This window comes from Colletes latitarsis, chromosome 5 (assembly GCF_051014445.1).
Source record: "Colletes latitarsis isolate SP2378_abdomen chromosome 5, iyColLati1, whole genome shotgun sequence".
Classification (NCBI taxonomy): domain Eukaryota; kingdom Metazoa; phylum Arthropoda; class Insecta; order Hymenoptera; family Colletidae; genus Colletes; species Colletes latitarsis.
Window position 1 is genome coordinate 27,886,628 of NC_135138.1, and position 22,329 is coordinate 27,908,956.

Here is a 22,329-nt window from a genome sequence, read left to right on the forward strand (position 1 = left end):
CAATATATTCATTATTGTAGGAGTTATGGTCGTTTGAAAATTGGACCACTTTCATGGTGTTTTTCTTACTTTACGGGGTCAAGGAACAACTTTTCCAATATTTTTAGAATTTCTACATATTCTCCATTAAAATACGCGTTGTTTGCTTTTTTAAACATTAAAATCCTTCAATCCGTTCAAAAGTTATGATGATTTAAAGATACGCTTGAAATTTCAGGGAAACATATCAATATATGGTCAGACATTATATTTTTGGTAAGGATTTTTTTTCTCGAAAACGCGTAGGATTTCGGTGATATGTCTATTGACCAAAAATGATTGCAATTGACCCCCGCAACCAAAAATAATTTTTTCAGAATGATTTGAAATTTTTTAATTTCGCCGAAAAATGTTCCGGTTAGTATGGAATTTTAAACGTTAATAACTTTTGAACGAAGCTTCAATTAACAAATTAGTATTCTTGTTTTTCGTCTTATTTTGGCCTCCAGAATCTCTCATTCAAACTTTTCCCAAAGGTGGTCGGTCAGCTTGTATATAAATGGGAATAATATGGAAATACACTCTGCTTGAATCGAATAACATAGATATCGACACATTTGAGAATCGCTGTATCATATCTTAACAACGTGCAATACAAACTTCGATGCTCATAAATAGTTAGGACTCTTTGTAAACGATGTCCAATAGTCAAATAATTCTCTCGTTTCAACCTGAAATCTGGTGGTCCCGATTTGTTTCCAATAAAAACACGAACCACTGGTGTATCGAGCTCCTTGCCTCGTGGCACACCGTGGGACTATTTTTCTAAGCCCCCGGCGCTACATTCGCGAGAGATAGGCAGTAACAACATATAAAAATTTATCTCGATTCCACGGTCCGTTATGTGAGGAGAACGGAAGACTTATCTGTCTCAATTTCTCTTCCCCGATGCCAGCATCGCCAGGACGAAAAGCTGGCTGTCTGGCGGCTCCAGCAGCCCCCTCGTTCTACGTCGCGTCTTCTTTCAGCCCGGGAACGTTGCTAAACGACGTAACTTTTATCGGCGAGCATCTCGACTTTGCAAACTGAGTTGTTACGAGGAAGACGGCGTCGCCCGATGGCCAGACGGTCGAGGGAGGCTCGAAGTCGTTTAAACTTCTATGAGGGTTTGACGCTCGGCACCTCTTCCTTCAAATTGCCCCGAGCATAGTCGCTGGTAAGAATAACAGGTTGGAGCAGGGGATTTAACTATGTGCCAGTTATGTTCATTGCTCGAACACGATACTTGCGCACCTTTCGCTACGTTGCGTCTAAAAGTCGATTAGACATAGCGTAGTTCGTGTTATTGTCGCTAAACTTTATAAAACGATCCTCATCTTATTTTTAGAATAGAAGAAACTCGATTCATTATATTTCTATTATTCGATTTCCTGAAAACTTCTAAGATTTGTATCGTCTCGATTGTGATGTTCATTGCTCGAACACGAAATTTGCGCACCTTTTGCTACGTTGCGTCTAAAAGTCGATTAGACACAGTGTAGTTCGTGTTATTGTCGCTAAACTTTGTAAAACGATCCTCATCTTATTTTTAGAATAGAAGAAAATCGATTCATTATATTTCTATTATTCGATTTTTTGTAAACTTCTAAGATATGCATCGTCTCGACTTTGATCCAACGTCAAACATTTTGGGTGCGTATTCAATAACAGGAAACCGCAATACATTTTGAATCCACAATGAATCACGCGTTTATCTACAGAATCTGTCTGCGTATGGGCGCGGCGTTTCAATTGTTTTCATTGCAAAATCACAATTATAACGATAAAGCATACGACCCGAGTCGAGCTCGCGTTTTACGGTTCCCCGGAAATTACGTAAACAGTTTTATTTCCCACGGACACGTTCGATGCGGAACGCTGATTCGTCGTGCGCCGAATTGGCTATTTGTTTGCATTCAGCCGTGGGAACGATATATAATGCTGCAAATATTATTCGAATATCGCGACGGATCATCCGACATATGGGGCTACTTCCAACTATCGTAAAAATTGAACTGTCATCAGTCACGAGAACGTATATCCATCCTATAAATTGTATATATCGTTCTACTTTCCCTACGACAACAAAATATACAATGAATATTATTTTAATCAAAAAATAGTTACATTATTTTGGTATACACTATTTATCGATGGTGTTCGAATATTTATGGAGGAAAGTGCATGGCAGATTTTTATTTTGAAATTGTTACTATTCACCTTCCAGTTAAAATTATTAAAAAATATTGTATAGCAGACTTTGACGAGCTGCCATATGTATTCCCTAACAGCGTATTTTGACTTGAATGGATGCTTCTCAATCAGCTTTGCGCGTCGCGGCTCGCATAGTTATTAATATGCAATTTGTTACTGTCATCCGTTCTCTTCTAGCGGACGTAAAAAATACGAACCGCAATATTTGTGCGTGCAATTGCGGACTGTCGGTGACGCGAGAGCTCCAGAGCCATCTCAGTGTAATCAACGAATCTGCATGGCCAGGGGTTACAGTATGCGATTCAATCGAATTTCGTTGGATATTTCAATATCGGGGCGATTCGGGCAAATTTCAGAGGGAAAGTCTGGACGCGCGCGTTGCCAATGTATGTTAAGCCCTTAAAAACTGATATCGCCGCTACCCCAGCGAAACTTTCGGGGACAACAGCGAAGCAAATCGCGTTAATACGAGAAATTTAATTCCTGCGATTTATACGAATCTATTAAATATGTAATCGTTGGATACGCTTGCTGGTACGCTAAAATTTCATTTTTAAATCCAAACGAATACAATATCCGTTCGTTCAAAGCGTAATCGACGACTATGGTTTGCATTTAGGCGTTCTATCGGATAAATTACAGTGTAAAAGGAATTCGTACAGTGACTGATTACGACTGAAATGCTGAATAATAATGTTAGTCTGTAGAACAACAATATCAAATAAATAAAAGAAATATTCATATTGTTTATATAAATATCAAGAAAAATGAACGCTTAATAAGTATTTGTACAGCTACAATTTATTACATGTATGGTTCAAATTTTGTTGCGTGTACATAACGTAATTAGCATGTTTATAACCCACTATACTTGTATGAATAGTTTTTACACCCACTGTAGATCCTTTCATTAATTTTTCATACGCACGTGATTTGTCATAACTGATCGTATGTTACTTAGATTGTAACTTTTATATTATAACCTTATTCGAGGCATGTTTAAATAATAGATATTGCAGAGTCCACGCTGAATATTTTAAAGTACTTTCGTCATTATGGAAAGAGCGACGCTCCAAATATCTGGATTGATAATTTCCCAAGCGACTCGCGCCTGAACTCGACGGATGGGATTTTTCGAAAATCGGGAATCACGACGCGATAGGGGCGGCATAATTAAGGAGTAGTTTCTGCTTATAACGCTTCGATATTTAGAATTCTGACGGCATCACGCGGGGTTTCGGAGTCCCGGATGATATTCCAACGCACGCGATCCCCGTCACTTCAGCCGTCACGATTCGTAGCGCGCAACAAAACAAATCTTCATCTCGAAACCAGCGACGGGTGTTGGTTTCGCAGGGCCCTGGTAATTACGTCTCAACACCTGACAGTTATTACGATCCTGTCCCGATGCCTTGTGCGGTAGACCCATGTGGCATTCACGACTATTAACGAGGAGGATATTAACAGGATGATGAAATGAAGCACAAAACAGAGGTTAATAATTATTATTGCTTGACGAGTTTCCGGTTCGCGGGATGTAACAAGGACGAAAGGAATAATTAACGCGTCGTGAAAGAGATATCGAAGCTTCAAAACTGAAGTAATAAATTTCTTCATCGTCGAGATATAATTAAGCCTTTTTTATAAAGTTATAACAAGAAAATCTGAAATGCCTGGTGCGAGTTAATTTATTTAATTGGTGCTCGTACATTTCGTATTATTTATTATTATACAAGCTAACAAGAATCACATAAATGCAATATTTAATTACAATCCCTGCGTTAATTTTATTACACGTAACGTTTGTTGCCTGTATTCTATTTCGTTGACAGATACTGTTATTTGAATTGCTGTCCAAGCACGAGTAATTATTTTGTTTGTTGTTAGCTCGTTGCACACTTGATTACAAATAATTACATCCACCTCCATAAGGTATCATTAGCAGAAAACGTTAACATAAATATACAATTTGTATTATTAGCATAATTAATATTAACAACCAGCTGCTCTCTCGTAATGGTAATGGAATCTGTAATAACGTGAACCAGCAGTTACAGTTCGTATTATTGTTTATATGAAATCCAGAATTTCCAAGAAGACAAACAGGTTCGATCTAAATTAACAATTTATACTAACGTTACACCAAAAACTGTCTCTTTTAACGCTAACTAAATTTTGAAACCTTTTTAGCGGATAACTAAAAGGTACAAAGACCCTTTTCGAGCAAAACATGAACGTGGAAAAAATACAATCGATAAGTTTGCTTAATAAATAGAGTTTGGAGTCGGACGGTTTGGCGTAACGAGTGTCTCTGGTGGTTTCAGAATACTTGGCATGCGTAGGCCGAAGGAGGAAGCGGGGGGAGAACTGAACAGGACCGAGGAGCATGGCGTAGTGCTCGTTTCGGGGGTTGCTGGCAGATCAAAGGACGCGAAAGAGGGTCTGGCCGCTCTCGAGCGATTCGAGGGCCGGTGAGCATCGCGACGGGGCGAGCAACCCCGTTGCCTCGGCCAACGTCTAACAACCCTCCCGTCTGTCACCGTCGACGAACAACAGAACAGGTAGGGATGCAGCTTTCTATTCCTTCAAAAGAATTTCTCCTCGCTCGTTGCATTAGCCCTTTATGGATACACGAAACCAGGAAACAGGGGTTCGTACGAGTGTAAGGATAACTGAGCTTGTTAGCGCCTGCCGACTCCCGGGGTTCACAACACGCTCCCGAGCCTTCTGCTACCTTTCGGTTCAAGGATTTTAGTATACAATTAGCACGCGTTTAAGGTAAACTGAGAGCATTCTGTCGAGAATGAAGATTGAAATTTGTATTTCTACCGTGTAGAACGAAACAGCTAGTTAATTGTAAGGGCTCGCGACTCGAGGACCTTCGTTACTTGAATTTACTTTTATCGTCCTGGAATCCCGGTGTAATTGGCGTATTTAGAATTTGCTGCAACTGACGTAATTGGTGGAATGGCTTCGAAGATACGTGGGTATTGTAATCTGGAATTTTCGAACATCTAAAGACCATATCAATGCTGTATTCGATATTAAACAACTGTGGAAACTTTCTGCAAGTAGAAAATTTGGTTGCAGCTCGCTCATAGTATTGTTCGACGTTAAATATAGTTAAGAGTTTGAATACATGTACGCGTGTGTGTACAAGGTGGCACCGAAACAGGTGATCCCACTTTGGTAGTGTATTCTACTAAGAATGAAAAGAGGTCATATAAACATAGGTGTGGAAACTCTCCCTTTCCGAGGTATAAACGTGCTATAAATCCAGGACTTTCCGAGGGGCTGGATGTAAAGTACAGCACTGCCTTGGTAACTTACGAGTCGAGACCATTTCCTTTCAATTACGGAAGAAAAGTAATCCTAGCCTTTCAAGTAGAACACTTTTTTTTTAAGGTTCAATACGGCATCAGATTTTTCTTTGTTGATATCTTCGAGCAGTAGACTTTTCAGATGAAACATATAAATGGAAATATTGTCTTTATTACATGGTGTTCTATTGTGTTGCCTCTTTAGGTATGATATGAAAAGTTAGTAAAAAAAACATTAAGATAGGAATATAGAAAAATACAAAGATACAAAAGGTTCTGATTGTTACCTAACACACTTATTATTATTTCTTTTTCATGGTAAAGTCTCGATTATTGCACAAAGGATTCGTTGGTTAAACTGTATTGTCAGTAGAAGGGATGGTCAGTTAGCTACGAGTGAAATTAGGGGGGAAAGTAACTAGTACACCATAGGTAGTGGAGATATATTGTGAAAGTGGGGTTCTTTCATTGGATTGATTACCTTACTGCAGGGATTTTCAGCTCCATTTTCCTGCAGTAATCAAGGTTCTACTATATTGACTTTTACTACCTTGGATTAAGTCCGACTCACGCATGTACCGTCCAACAAAGAGAGCAGGATACATTGAGAGTGAACAAGATATAGTAACAGTAGTGAAGATGACTGTGCTTCAATAATCGAGGGAAGAATTCGGCCAATTGGCGAGGTAATACTGTATACTAAAGTGGATCTTTCTTCTTTTCACTAAACTTTCCCTCAACCACCGTTTAAAACTATATAAATCGATTTTTAATGCATTGTAATCAGTATTTTAGAGCACATTATTTATTCTACCGATTTGAATTTTTCTAAACGTTGTTTAATAAAATGAATACTGTAAACTCGATTCACTTCTCAATAATCAGGCAATTTACTGAGTATTTTAAGCGACATTTTTCAGTAATATTGGAAGTCGCAATAATCAAAGTTCTCATGTCAAAATTCACAATTATAGTAACGAATTTCAGGAATGCTTTCCACGAATTCAAACATCAAAACATTGCGCCAATTGTTAATTAATAAAGATTGATTAAAACTTTAATCATGAACTCTGCTGATCATTTGAACATTTTATCGAACGTAAACGACTTCTAATCAGACAAATTGTACATATTTGTTAAATCGTTGGATGATCATGTTTATTCGAAACGATCGATATTCGATGCTCGTGTAACTTCACTGCTTTTATACAGTAATAAATGTGGCTTATATTGCGCAGATTTAATCCAATGCATCCGCGAAAATCCGTACGCAATATATTTTCAACGAAACGTGATTTGTATGGGTTGTGGAGGCGATAAATAGACCTTTTCTTTATTAAATTTTACTCCCTGCCGTTCGATATTCATTTCCCAGTTATTTATTTTTTCGTCAGAAACAAAATTTATGAAGTTTAGGTTGTAAACAGTGTTGCCATTTTTTTCTGAAATCTTTACTTTATACAGGTTGTTCGGCCATCCTTGGAAAAAATTTTAATGGGAGATTCTAGAGGCCCAAATAAGACGAAAATCAAGGATACTAATTTGTTGATTGAGACTTCGTTAAAAAGTTATACACAGTATATTTTCGTTAAAGAATTTTTTTCTCGAAAGTGCGAAGGAATTCGGAGGTATATGTATTCACCAAAAATGATTGTAATTGACCCTCGTAACCGAAAATAATTTTTCCAGAACGATTTGAAATCTTTTTTTTTGCCGAAAAAATTCAGCAGCTACCCCCTGTCGATTTTTTCTTAAAAATTCGTTTTTGATTTTTAATAATTTTGTTTGACGCCCTACAGAAAAGTTGTCTAATACTTTTTCGTAGGTACCCATGAGCTCTACTGTAGAAAAAAGTTTCATTAATATATTCACTATTGTAAGAGTAATGGCTCTTTGAAAATTGGACCATTTTTATGGGGTCTCTCTCATTTTACGGGGTGAAGGAACTACTTTCCGAATATTTTTGCGATTTCTACATATTCTCCACCAAAATACGCGTAGTTTGCTTTTTGAAACATTAAAATCGTCCAATCCGTTCAGAAGTTATGATGTTTTAAAGATACGCATTAAATTTCAGTGAAACATGTCAATGTATGGTCAGACATTACATTTTCGGAAAGTAATTATTTTCTCAAAATTGAGTAGGATTTCGGGGGTATGTCTATTGACCAAAAATGATTGTAATTGACCCCCGCAGCCAAAAATTTTTTTTCCAGAAAAATTTGAAATTTTTTTTTCGCCGAAAAATTTTCTAATCGGTATAGAACTTTAAACGTTAATAACTTTTTAACGAAGCCTCAATCAACAAATTGATATTCTTGATTTTCGTCTTATTTTGGCCTTTAGAATCTCCCATTTTTTCCAAGAGGAGGCCGAACACCCTGTATATAAGAAATAGGAACGCGTACATTCTCATTTATTTATTTTTTATTTCCCTTAACGTCTTTATTGCATAATGTATCTCGTGCTGGAGATATAAAATAGTGGCGGGGATAATCGTTCGCGTTTTATCGAGGTTGGTAGGCGGCGTTTTATTAAGGCGTTACTCCATTTCGTTTCTGGTGATGGCTCCTGGAATTCTACAGTACACACGCACACGTATTTCCTAAGGATTTGAAGAATTTGAACGTTTCGATCCTCCCTGCCCCCTCTATAGTACTGGTATGCCCTCAAGTACAGGTACCGCGGTTTAGAGAGTGAATTTTGTGGTTTAGCATACCGACCTGACATACCGCCATAGAACGTTTGGCGACGCGGAGACCGCAATTGCGGCGGGGTCGTCCTAACACCTTCAGCAGAAGCCATGTTATCTATGCGGTAATAAGGAAACTAATGTCAAGTGGGAAAAACATGGGCGGGATCCAGCGAGCTTTTAGAAAATGAAGAGAGATACCGAGGAGTCAGGAAACACAGGGACTAGGCGAAGACGTAAATTAATATAAAAGTGTCATGGACGGTAGATATACAAAAGCGAAGAGAAAATACTCTCTTCGGGCGTACCTGTATTTATATATCATTGTTTCTGTGTTGAGCACATATTGGTTGCAAGTTGTTTATCGAGAAAAAATTATTATGAATCTTGTAATCTGATTTCGACCGACTCATAGAATAATGAAAGCTTCAGGAAAACGAGAGGTTATTTAAATTAGAGGTAAATATAATTTGAGTAATATTTGACCCTCGACTATTGGGATATTATTATATATACTCGACTGTATGAAATAAAATGAGAAATATTCTAATATTAAATTACTTGAATAATCCATCGTTTACAAAGAATCTAAATTTGTTGGGTAGGAATTTAAGTTGACTTTGATATTAAAGAATAGGAAAATCGATAAAGATATGATTTTGCTACCGAGTTGTTGAGATGTAGTTGCAAATTTCATGCAGACAATATTAAATTTTCGGTAATGGGGACATTAATATGGTAATTGAAGAAATATGCAAACGAGAGGGAGGTTCGAACGAAGAAAAAGGCTCGTAAGAGAGAAAGAAAACCGTGGGGCATAGTTCGCGGAGATCGTTACGAAGTTACTAATTCTCGAGTGCAGATTTCATTAAGCGGTTCGTTTAAAATGTAATGCCTCTCGGGATCCGCGTATTACGACCCCGAAAACCACTTCTTGCCTGAAATCCGAGGGTCAATCCTCGAATCACCCTGCCTTTGCTGAAGAATCCTTCAGCGCGAGGGTTGTATACATTTTTGCTCCTAATTCTGCTCGCAAAACGAAGGAGTGCTGTAGAGAATACAAAATTCAAATTTCGAAACCCCTAATTTTACCTATTTAAGCGAAAACGGTTGTACAAACACAATTTCTTTGTTTCAATAAAATAGGATCGATGATTTCGAAGATAAAAATTCATTCGTGCATTTTTATGTAATTTTTAAACAGATTTGAAACCAACGAAACGATATCTGAAACCTCCAATTGTATTTCTATTTTAACAAAATTCCTCATATCAAACATGAAAGCTTGTCGATTTGAAGAATAATTCTTTTGTGTTAAAAATATATCAAACTTTGAATGGATCGTGGTCCATCGCAAAATCCTCAATGGTGCACATGTGAACACATAGTCATGGATTTTAATTAACGAATATCTTCTTTCAAAGAATTTCATTCTGGAATATACTTTTTGGAGATTGCAAGTTGAAATTATTTCTTCAAAATACTTCATAAATTTTATTAACGACGTAAATTCGAAGGAACTCGATTCTTCTACGATTATTTCTTTAATCTGATGCACTGAAATTCAATTTAATCGTTTCTGCCTCGTATTATATGTATATTCGGAGAACAGCGCGGGCGATTCATTTGCATTTATAATGCGTACGGTCCGGATTGCGCTCTAGAGAGCGATAAACATTACATAATAAATAGAACACCATAATGGGTAGTCGTAATTGGTCGTTATATATGAGTAATTTGGTCTGCAGATACGAAATTGGCGGCTGTTAGTAAAAACTTTAAATGTACAACTATTCGAAGTCGAGAATTGAGAGGAATTATTTTCTTCGCTGTAAGAATCTTTTCTATATTTTCTATATTCTCTGTTTTTAAAATTCTTAATCAATCGCGCGACATCACTGATATTTTACTGCTCGAGGATATAATCAGTTATATTATACGTTCGTCGATAAAGACTGCGTTACGAGTAATATCGTAAAAGGTTTTTCTATTATCATAATACGTTCAACGTAGATACAGTATTGGAGAATATTGAAATTACACCCGATCGCAGACGATCGTTAGAAAATGTTAAATATAGGATACATGAAAATGTCGAAAAAACATTTAGAATCTTGATATTTAAAAAAAGTTTAATATTCTGTGAACTCATTTCAAAATTAAGTTTTAATATTAAAACTTATTTTAGAGGGAAATTTTTAATAGCAGTCGAAGCTGCTAATTCTGGTAATTAAGACTGAAAGTAATATAGAAATAATTTCAAGAGATCATGTGATAATATTTGTTTACTTTTCGGATTTAAATAATTAATGAAACGCGAATTTCATTCCATTTTCTCGTCAGAATTACAAAGGAAAATAATAAAACTGAGAACTAATCTAGAAATGTATTTTCGACTTCTAAGAAGATTCCCTTTTAATTTTAAAAATTATTTTATGTTCTTCTTTTAATTCCAGTGGAAGAAATTGGAAAGAAAATGTCTTGTCCTAGTTATGGCTCGCTTTAACGATAAGCACCAATTACCTTAATTTATAAAACACTATCGGAGATGTTTTAGTTGTAACAGTTGAGTCGAGCACTGAGAGATTATTCGATCGATTATTTAACAACATAAAATACCGAAAATAAACGGATTTCAGTCTTCGGTCTTAGCTAAATTTCATCAATAATTTATCCGACCGTAATGTTTAGCTCACGCTTCTTGGATTATCGGCGTTCGCCGCGAAGAAACTTTTACACCGAATTAAAAACTTCGATTAAAAAATGTCTGAGCTCGTCGTTTCCAATTTCTTCGCTGGCGTATCGACTTTTGAACGGGTCCAAACAGTCTTGCTTCAACGAAGAGGTCAAACTTTCTTTCAAACGATAATTCTAAAAATAATTAATAATAAAAATGATTAAAATAAAATTCAGAGGTTTAAAGCCGTGTATAACACCAGTTACATAAATGTAAATTCTTGTAAACATGCGTATATTAGCATGTAAAATGTAATTTTATTCTTGAATATTCTCAATGTTTAATTTTAGTTTGACATTTAGCAGTGCATGAATTTTAGTTGCAATTTTATCGACTTCTAGATCGGTGCTTTACACCTCCGAGTTTTATTTTAATCTACAATAACACGTATCCAAATACTTTGCCTCTTTTCTTACCACCTTAGAAATAATTGTTTTCTAATTTTCCACACATATGTACTCTAAACATAGATAGTACGCGAGTGTACAGAAATAGTAAAATGGTTTAATGGGCTGCAAACGTTGATAACGGTTGTTCTATGACAAAGTAGACTCAACGACTGATTGGATCGAAGTACATTGTCCAGTTAGATTTGACGTAGGACCGCAAAGGGTTGAATCCACTTACCTCGGGTCTCTTCGTCGCGCTAAAACAAATAGCAAACTGGGATGAAGGAATTAATCTCTGGTGATTGCATGCCACGACACGTTAATGTCCTTTGGTTTTCTGTGGATACTCGAAGAATACGAGCGTCGGAGGCAGGGGCGTGAAGCGAAAACGCATCACGAACGAGTAACAATGAGTCAGAGAGGTTGAATGTAATGACTAATTGCGGAAACATCCATTACTTGGTTTTGTGGCTGGAAAATGCGTCGCAGAGGAAGCGCATAATTTCACGAATCCCTTCACAAAGAAATGCCTCAAAATAGAACAATAGCAAAAAATGTGTTAGCCGTTCTATTTTTAGTGCACAGGATGGTCCATAGAAATTGTTACAGCTGTTTACTCAGAAAATGTTCTCTGGAAAAATGTCTTGTTTCGTATTGCAGAACTAACTCGAGCTCTTTGTTCTATCAAATTTATACAGTATTCTTATCACAGTTCGTTAAAAAATTTCAAACACATTCTTTTTTGAAAGCATTTGTCTCTTTAAAGTGGAAACACAATGACAGGATTGTTTTAGTAAACAGTTGTTTTATATCGAATCTGGATGTTACCTTGAATTATTATTATACATAATTTATAAGTGAAAATTTTGGGAATATTATTTAATTAAGGATGCAGTGTTAATAAAGTACAGTAAAATTCCGATTATTCAGCATACTGGGACAGTGCCGAAAAATTAAATATGCCGAACAACAGGTTACAGAAATTAACACAAAAGGAAGTGATACAGAAAATAAAGTTACCGAAACATTTCTGGCCACACATTATATTTTCGGAAAAGAATTTTTTTCTTGAAAGTGCGTAGGATTTCGGGGGTAAGTGTATTCATAAAAAATAATTGTATTTGACTCCCTCAACCGAAAATAATTTTTTTAGAACGATTTGACAAAATTTTTTTTCACCGACAAACAGCACCTACTCCCTATCGATTTTTCTTAAAAATTCATTTTTGATTTTTAATAAATTTGTTTGACGCTGTACGGAAATGTTGTCTAATACTTTTTTGTAGGTTTCCATGAACTCTACTTCCAAAATAAATTTCAATACAATATATTCATTATTGCAGGAGTTATGGTTGTTTGAAAATTGGACCATTTTTATGGGGGTTTTCTAACTTTATGGGGTCAAGGAACAACTTTTTCAATATTCTTAGAATTTCTACATATTCTTGACTAAAATATGCGTCGTTTGCCTTTTTAAACATTAAAATCCTTCAATCCGTTCAGGAGTTATGATATTTTAAAGCTATGGATGAAATTTCAGGGAAACATATCAATGGTATGGTCAGACATTACATTTTCGGTAATGAATTTTTTTCTCGGAAGTGCGTAGGATTTCGGGGGTATATGTATTCACCAAAAATAATTGTAGTTGACCCCCACAATCGAAAATAATTTTTTTACAACGATTTGAAATTTTTTTTTTTCGTCGAAAAAATTCAGCAGTTACTCCCTGTCGATTTTTCTTAAAAATTCGTTTTTGATTTTTAGTAATTTCATTTGACGTTCTACAGAAAAGTTGTCCAATACTTTTTTGTAGGTATCCATGAGCTCTACTTCAGAAAAAAGTTTCATTGAAATATATTCACTATTGTAGGAGTTATGGCTGTTTGAAAATTGGACTATTTTTATTGGGTTGCTCTCATTTTAAGGGGTGAAGGAACAACTTTCCGAATATTTTTTGTATTTCTACATATTCTCCACCAAAATACGCGTAGTTTGCTTTTTTAAACATTAAAATCGTCCAATCCGTTCAGGAGTTATGACGTTTTAAAGATTCGCATGAAATTTTGGGCTGACATTTCTGGCCAGAAATTATATTTTCGGTGAGCAATTTTTTTCTCGAAACTGAGTAGGAATTCGGGGGTATGTCTGTTGACCAAAAATGCTTGCAATGGACCCCTGCAACTAAAAATAATTTTTTCAAGACGATTTGAAAGTCTTTTTTTTCACCCAAAACTTTCAGCACTTGAATTTTTTTCTCGAAAGTGGGTAGGATTTCGGAAGTTTGTGTATTCATCAAAAATGATTGTAAATGACTCCCGCAACCGAAAATATTTTGTTTAGAGCGATTTGAAGAATATTCCTGGTCAGACATTATTTCAGCAATGACTCTCGAAACTGATTCGATTGATGAGTTGGATGCATGCGGCTGTAATTTGTTTGTTTGTGTGAAATATAATCCGTAACGTTTACCAAAGAATAGTCGGGGTAAATATGCATGTTATTCGGACATTCCAGATAATCGAGTGTCGGATAATCGGAACTCTACTGTAAACCAAACATCCCAAATTTTTATCTCTCTTTTTTAACAGTTTATAGTCACCCAAAGCTAATGTTGTAAACTATCAGTGTGTCTGGCTTTCCTCCTTGCGGAATTATGCAGTTCTCAATTGAATTATAATATAGTATAATTTCTGATTTATAATTCGCAGCGCGAAAGATGTAGAGTGGTTGAAAATGAACCCAATTCCGGTGGCTGATTGAAGGGAAATGAAACAAAAGCAGCGCAGCTTTCGTAGCAATCATTTTGGTAACCGAGTAACTTAGAGGAACGAGCTTTGTCGGACATGTCCAGGGGCGGAAGCCATTGGTTGCAGGTTCGTTCATCAATCGGTGCGCTTAAAATGAACTGCGCTCCGCGTAGCGCATTTCAACCTCTCGCTTTTCCCCCTTTTATGCTCGTCCCGTCTTTTTCCCCCGCCGTCCGGTATTGTAGCTCTCGGAACACGGTGAAAAATCTCGATTTCTGCTGGCTGCTATCCGCGAGCGAGCCGTAAAATTCGCATTCGATGGTTAATTGCACAGACTTTCCAGTTCGCGGTGGAAAATTGATTCTTTCTCTTCGTTCCACGTATCGTCAAAAACGTACCGCGCGAGCTTTCGAGGACTCGCATCCCCCTTTCTTTCTCTGCATTTTCCTTTTGCATCGTTTTGTGGGGAAGAGTTTTTACACGGGGATAGAATGGAACGTCGCGTTACTCGGTTCGTCACAGGACGGTATAAACGCGAATAGATGAACGACTTTCGTTGTAACCAACGTCGATGTAGCCTCGAGTTTTCTCCATTTTTTACTTTTCCTCACAATTAAGATGATTGATTTTGGAGGACTTGTTTTTATTAATCGCTGCAGTTTGGTTCGTCTGTGACAACAACGAATCATGATTAAATACGTGTTTCGCGTAAAAATTAATAATTTACCCGTATTACACGTTAACAAGGGGGAAACAGACATACAAAAATAAAGGATAGTGTATTACATAGAAATTTGACACCTCATATATTAGTAAGATATTCAGTATTATTTTTCTTCGATACTCTTATATCATCTGAGATATTAACCCTTAAAATTTCAACGAAAACGAGCAACACGTTCAAAAGTTGCTGACGTTTTAATGGTAATACTTTGAAAGACTTTGTCACGAAAATACGATGAAGCAAAGTGCAACTACTAAATTTTGTTTTAAACTTGAGAATACGGCCAAACGCTTGAGATCTGCAAGAAAGTTTATGGCCATAACTGTAGAACCCATACGTAAGTAGCTGAAGTACATAGTCACTTCAAAGATTCTCGACAGGAGTGGCAAAAGAATTTCGAACTGGTAATGATCCGATTCGCGAAGTTTCAAGTAAGTTTTGGTAACCTGGACGACAATGTTTGTAGACGTTTCTTTGATTTTCTGTCAATTTTTATTTTTTTCACAAAAACTCGATAGACTTTGCTATGTACAATTGTATGATAAATACATCGATGCAGTTATTTAATTGTAGTAACAATCTATACGACGATGCATTTCGACTGTAGGTTCTAGTTCCATTTACCAGCACAGCACCCTGTTTTACCGCCTGCTGTTATATAGGGTGTTCCACCTAATTTGACTACCTTAATATCTTGTTTTTGCTGCAAGGTAACATCAACGAAGCGTTTATAATAATTTGTTGATCGCAAACAATTCAATTTAATTTTTGATTTAGTAAAAATAGACGTTAGTTACATTTTAATTTACTGAATCGAACAAGAATTTGAACTTTTACGTTCACCAGAAGAACATTTTAATACTATTAATAAGTGAAAAGCAAGAAAACTTAATATATGTGAAGTTTGAACGAAGTTAAACGTTGACTATCGTGTGCGTTTAAACTCTCCCGGAGCCAAGAGATTTTACATAATTTGTAAAGGGATCAACCCTCGGCAGAAAATATGAAAGAGGGACTTGGAGTATACAAATGGGGGCAGCCAAAACGAAGGTTTTATTACCTGCTAAGTGCACACTTACGCTCAAACTCTCATTCGTCAGTTTACACGCCGAGAATCGTAGGAAAAACATGATACATTTTTCATCAAATTTTTTTTATTTTGGTAATAAGAGCATTAACTGAAACAGTCTAGTTTATTTTCACTTTTTTCTTATCAACGTTCTTCTCTTTATAAATTAACGAATACAAACTTCCTATTTATTGTGACGTATAGTACAATTTAAAAAGTGTGCAGAGTAATTAATTTTCGAAGTAATAACCAAATTTGAGAGATAAATTAACAGTTGAAATGTAAGAGGTTAAATAAATACGAATTCGAGCCGAAGATATTCGCGTCTGCAGTCGGAAATACTCGAAAAGTTAGCCTTGAAATTCTTTCAAGCACTGTCTGGGGGAACAAAGCATATTGCTGAATACTCGTGAGGTTTACCTTCGGTGAAGAAGGGTCGAATGGAAGGTTTGAGATAGGATGAATGCCCGAGAAAGTTGGAATACTTTCGAGAGGCAAACTTTCGATGATTCCTTTCTGTTCAGGGATGAAAGGGGATGCCACCGTGACGGGTTAGTTCATTTTAATTGTTGGAATTTCTGGTCAATTATGCAGACTTCTTTTGACATTCGACGAATTTGTGCGTGCCTCGAAGCAATTATTAAAATACATAACAATAGTGGTCGAAACGAATTTACAAAATCAATTTATTTTATACTTTCGATTCACTTTCGTCTGTAGAATGATCACATTGCAGTTTGTACTATCAGTTTGCGAACATTTTGTACATAAAACACCGTTCCTATCGTGGGCGTGGCTCTTTAGATACTTTTTCTAATACATGGCTCTTATCGTGACAAGGTTTGGCCATTACTGATATATAAATTTCCACTCTGTAATTGCTGATACACGACTATGCCTTTAATGAGATGTGTATCTAGTAGCAGGGCCAATATATGAAATTAACTAGTGATATTTTTCGGTTCATTTAATAATAGGAAAGTAAAGAAGGAGGTAGAAGTTTTTGCGAGTTAAAAAAGCTGAAAGGTAAAGCTGATGAATATTTCGACGTTGAGCAACTCGATAACGTTTACGTATTCACCTTTGCAGCAGTACTAACGCGACTGTTAGAAATAACTGGCTTTAGTAATGCCGCAGGACGTGGAAGTTATCCAGATGTTTTTATTCCGTAGAAGAGCATTAGGAACGTTCAGGAGCATTATATCGATTTTCGATATGACAGTCTTTTTGGTACCGATAAATTGCACGAAGAAGGTGTCCTATCTCTGACTGTATGATAAATAGAATGTATCAGTCTTACGTGACTCTTTTTTAAAAACAAATTTTTGCTCTCGCATGCAAACGTTTCCATAAATTTAAGCAGATTCTCTTAAAACCGTTCGAGGCTACGGACATCTTAAGCTACGGGTGCTCGAAAGCAAATTTATTTATATAAGAATGACACATTTCCTATTATTTTCCCCGGAAAGTTTATGCCCTAGATTATTCAGCATGATATTTCAGAATTAAAGAATTTCGTTATCAATCGAAGGATAGTTCGATAACAAAGTATCGAACAAAGTATTTTTCACGTGATGCAAATATTTCCATAAATTTAGGATACTCCGAAACTTTATTTCATTGAAAATTGCATATTTCTTACTATTTTTCATATAAAAATTTCGTAGAATGAATCACAAGGAATTTTCTTATTTACTCTTTGATTACTTTGCAAACAAATATCCACATTTGTATAATTGGTATTAAGAGTGATGCAGCGGAAATGGAGATAGTTTAACGATAAAAAGTATACATATATCTTAATTCCAATCAATTCACATATACGTATGTTTAGAAATGCTGAAAATAAAATTTTATTATCCGATCGTGGTAGTTGTACCATTAAACAAGAAAATGGCTCGATTAATTGAAGTCAGCATGTTTCGCGATTCGACCAGGCGCAATAAAGCTGGATAAATAAACGAAGAACGCGAAGTAGCCAACGGAGTATTATATTTTTAAGGCGACGATTAAAATGGAACGAGAACAATGGACACGTTCGGCTAATAAAATATTTTACTCGGCGGGAGATTAAAGTTTTCCTCCGTAGTCGAAGCGCGCGTTTCCCCAAGTTCGTTATTCAAAACGCGTGTTAGTATCTCGTATGCGGTCTTATTTCGACTCATATTCGACGATGCATCCCCCCGAAAACACGAAAATGTCACGAATTGCCGGTTCGGGCAGATTGAATGAACCATGCAGAATGTTCGTGCAATTTACCGCGCGGCGTAATTCTACTACGGATTTCAGACAATTTAAATTGTCTTCTGCGGATGAAAGAACATTATGGGTGGGTCGGGACGCGGGGACCTACTTTCCCTGGTAAATTACTATCGTGAATCGCCGACTTCACCTTTAGGATGCAATTTACCGGGAATATAAGTCTTGGCGGTATCGACATGTAATGCTCTTCCGTTCGGGGAATACGACTCGATCCATCGAATTCCGAACGTACGGACCGCTTTAAAGCTCCGAATTTTTCGATCAACAATTTTGATGTTACGGAGGGAGAAAGGAATCCATCGGCAAAGCTGTTGTTCCTGATCCGTTCGAAGTTCTCCAAGTTCCAAAGCCGTTCAAACATAACGTTTCCACCTTTTCACGTAAAAAAGTTCCCCAGGAATGTTAGGCAAAATGGGTCGAATAAAAAAAGTTTCGTTCCAACAATAAAATAAATGTGTATTTATCGAATCATGGCGAACTACAGCTCTTGTGCAATCTACTCTTTACTTTACGACTCTGTTCGTGGCAGTTCCCTAACAAACTCTTCCAGTAACTCTCTGACTTTCTCAACAACTCTCAATCGACTAACGAACAGACAACTCGCTCTTCTATTGCCCTATTGTCTTAAGGGGTCTGCCTAGTTCTCGGGACGCGAGAATTGAACGGTGCTCGAGATTTTTTTCGAGAAAGCTGTTGCCCTCGTCAATTTGAAATTTTGCACCTCTGTTTATTAACGTTGATATTACTATTTATTAAATAATAATTTGTCACTTTACCATCCCCGACCAATTCACGATACAACAAAATACCAAAGGAGAACGGTTCCTGGATCGAAAAAATCGTCTCCTCTGGTGTAAATGCAACCGTTTGGAACAATGTAGCGCTTTCTGTCGCGCGTGATCGTCCCACGAGCGCCGGTGAGAATCAAACCTTAGGTTCTCCTTTCTACCCTGCTGTCTTTACTTATTGACCAACCCTCTTACATCACGGCAAACAGCTTTTATTATCGCGTAAATCCAACGCGCAACCGTTGTTCCGACAACACGGTCGTTTCGCCGGCGACTCCTCCCCCGTCCTAGAAATGGAAAGCACTCTACCCTTTTAGCTTTTAGATTCGTAAAACGTATCGAGGGTTATAACCCGGCAAACATTGCTCTCCACGTGTACGGAACGACGTAGATACGCGAGAGAAGTTTCTCGACCGTGGTGGATAGCCTTGAGAGGCTTTCACGAGGGGCCGATCGAGTCGAGGGGCGCCGGATGTTTGCGTCTGGAATAGAGCGGAAACGGGACGTCGTTTTCGAGTATCGAAGACGCCGGGGGCGACCGAACCCGGTGAGCCTTATCTCCGCCGGAGAGGGGGATTTTCTCTATTATACGTTTCTAACCGTGAGCCGCACAATCGCTGATGCTCGCAGCTCGGTTAGAGCCATTGTAAACAGAGCCATTTGTCAGCTGGTGGCTACTAGGTGCTATCCTAACCATCCTTCTAACATGCCACCCCTCCACCCCTTTGCTCCTCGCGTCAACAAAGTTCGCTGCATGAACCTCTCGAACAATGCTCGGCGTAAGATGCGGCACAATGCTCTCCCCAAAACGTGTCTATTGTCGGGTCGCGATGTGTGAAGGAGGCTTAACGCGCACACGACCATTGTTGCTGCTTTGAGCTGTCCAATAAATTTCCGCGTCGTCGATGCTTGGACGTCCATCGAACCGTGCATTTAACGCATTTTATAAATTGGACGTTCCACAAATTTTCCATTTTACTATTTAATCCCTTCTTCTTTTATTCCGATTGTTTATCTTTTATAGAAGTACGACCTTCTTGTTTCTCAATTTTCCATTCGCAAGATTAGAATTTCAGGGCACGGTTTTGTAGTTTGGAATATGGAATACGCTCCAATGAACTTAATTATGAATATGTTAATTCGAAAACCACGTACAAAATTGGTCTAGCCTTTATCTGCACCGACGAAGTGGAGAAATTACCATCGAAACATTGATTAATCCTCATATTTTTCAATTCCAGCTCATCGAATTATGTTTACATTTTTCAGACGTCGTAGACTAATAAATTGATGCATTAGGGAAGTCCCTTGATTAAATTTCTGCAAATATATTCCATACTCTAAAAACTTTGTTCTTGATATCAGAGAAAAGTTGTCAAGTTTAATAATTTGTATTCGTCGCCAACATACCACGGGTCAAAGGGTGAATAAAACAGAAGAACGTTGATGTTTTTTTATCTGAGACATGTGGGGACCCTTCTTAGCTTAGGAATATTACGCGAAAAGGGAATGGTTGGTGGTCAAGGGCATGTAACGAGGGAGACCTTTGCTGGTCCCAAGGCTGAAAGCTTCGAGAAACTTTCATGACTCTGACAGATTGCGTTAGGATTTATCGTGGGCGATCATTTGGGCGTTTGTTCCAGAAAAATTGACCTCGTTTCGCGAGATATATGCTTTTAGGCTGGGTATACACTTGCGAAGTATTGCTATAATTTTGTTTGATGTTTATTGGCGTTGAAGTTCCAAGAAGAATGTCATAGACTTCAAAGATATTCAACGAAACGTTTTCGTGGCAAAAATAACCATGTAAATACAGTCTTCTGAGTATTTATTTTTTTATTTATTGAAATATTCTCAAATCTTTGTTTTGGGCTCTTTTCAAACGAAACATATTCATAATTATAAACCTAGAAGAATTACGATAAAGAGGTACACGAATTGTGAACATATTTTGTGAGTCAAATAAAATGAGAACCATCGATCCATCACTTTGACAAGTTTCTATTTACAAAATTATATTTAGGTATTTATGCATCGTGCAAGAAGGTAATATCAATTTAATAATTTGAGTCAAATAAAATAAGAGCCATCGATCCATCGTCCTGACAAGTTTCTATTTACAAAATTATATTTAGGTATTTATACACTGTGCAAGAAGATAATGTCAAATTAATAAACGAAGTTATAGTATTGATTGCTGTTGCACGAATAGTTTCCAATAAACTCGACTTTGTCAGGCACGATTACGGCGACTGAAATAATCCTGGGAGAAAATAAAAAATGCAACTAACCATAGCACACACTGATTGAATATCCTAGGCCGTGAAATCTACCGCACACTTTAGAGGTTATATTGATTTATCGAAAGCAACCCTCACTGGACACGCTATTTATTAACTAATACTATCAAGGAAGAGCATCCAACAATTTAATTTAACTTTAACTTCATTTTCAGAAATAAAGTAAAGTAAGATCAAGTTTTCTCTCTAAATTTGTTTGTAACTTTTCTCAGCATAGGTACTATATTTTGTTTTTCAAATATGATTAAAAATTTAAATCAGTTTCAAGTTAAATTAATACGAAGCAATAGCTCGTTAACATAAATTAAAGTCGCGAAAATGAGGAGAAAAATAAATATACCGTTTTTGATAGTAAGAACAATTTTTTATTTCGACCTATGTTGAAGATCTTCAAGGCATTGTAACAAAAATCAAAGAATTTAAAATAAATATATGCTCAAATTGACGAAGAATTAAGTATAAATACATTATACAAATTACAGTGTTATTATTCTGAAATTGAACTGTTCGTCTTACTCACAATTTTGACGTATTTTTCAATACTATATTACTATCTGTTACTTCATCGGAGTATAATGTATAACATTGTTATCAGTAGTTTATCGTAGCTCGGTCGGAAATTCAGAATTCCAGAACGGTAGAAATGAAAAGAGAAATTCAGTATTCGATAGTGTGCGCGAACACACGAGATCGTGAGAAAATGGCTGCAAGCGTTAAACGTGGATTTAACGGTCGACGATGAAAAACGCCAAGGTTCGGTCGGTGAACGATTTCGAGAGCATTATCAATGGCTGCAGATGCTTTTGCCGGATCGTTTACTTTACGCTCGATATTATTCCTTCTCTGGCGGGGCACATGATAAATGAACTGTAGAACCATGAGGATTTCCCCGAAAACTTCCGTAGTCTTTTTATCTGCCAGAATACAGGCTATTTCGCGGAAGACTGCCTCCGAATTTAACCTTCGTCCTTGTTTATTATCCCTCGAACCATCCCCCGCACGGCAGGTCGAAGTAAATGCGATTCCTTGGTAGGTACGTGCTAAGCTCTCGGTTATTTGGACTCGC

General features: G+C 36.9%; 1 protein-coding gene across 3 annotated transcripts in view; it reads left to right on the forward strand.

Moving 5' to 3' along the window:
- Positions 1-22,329, forward strand: part of Rho-5 (rhomboid-5) — a 300,427-nt gene that overhangs the window by 32,875 nt on the left and 245,223 nt on the right. For all 3 annotated transcript variants that reach the window (XM_076765407.1, XM_076765409.1, XM_076765410.1), the window contains exon 2: positions 4,557-4,793. The gene's annotated coding sequence lies outside the window, so the exon portion shown is untranslated. The remainder of the gene's footprint in view (positions 1-4,556; positions 4,794-22,329) is intronic.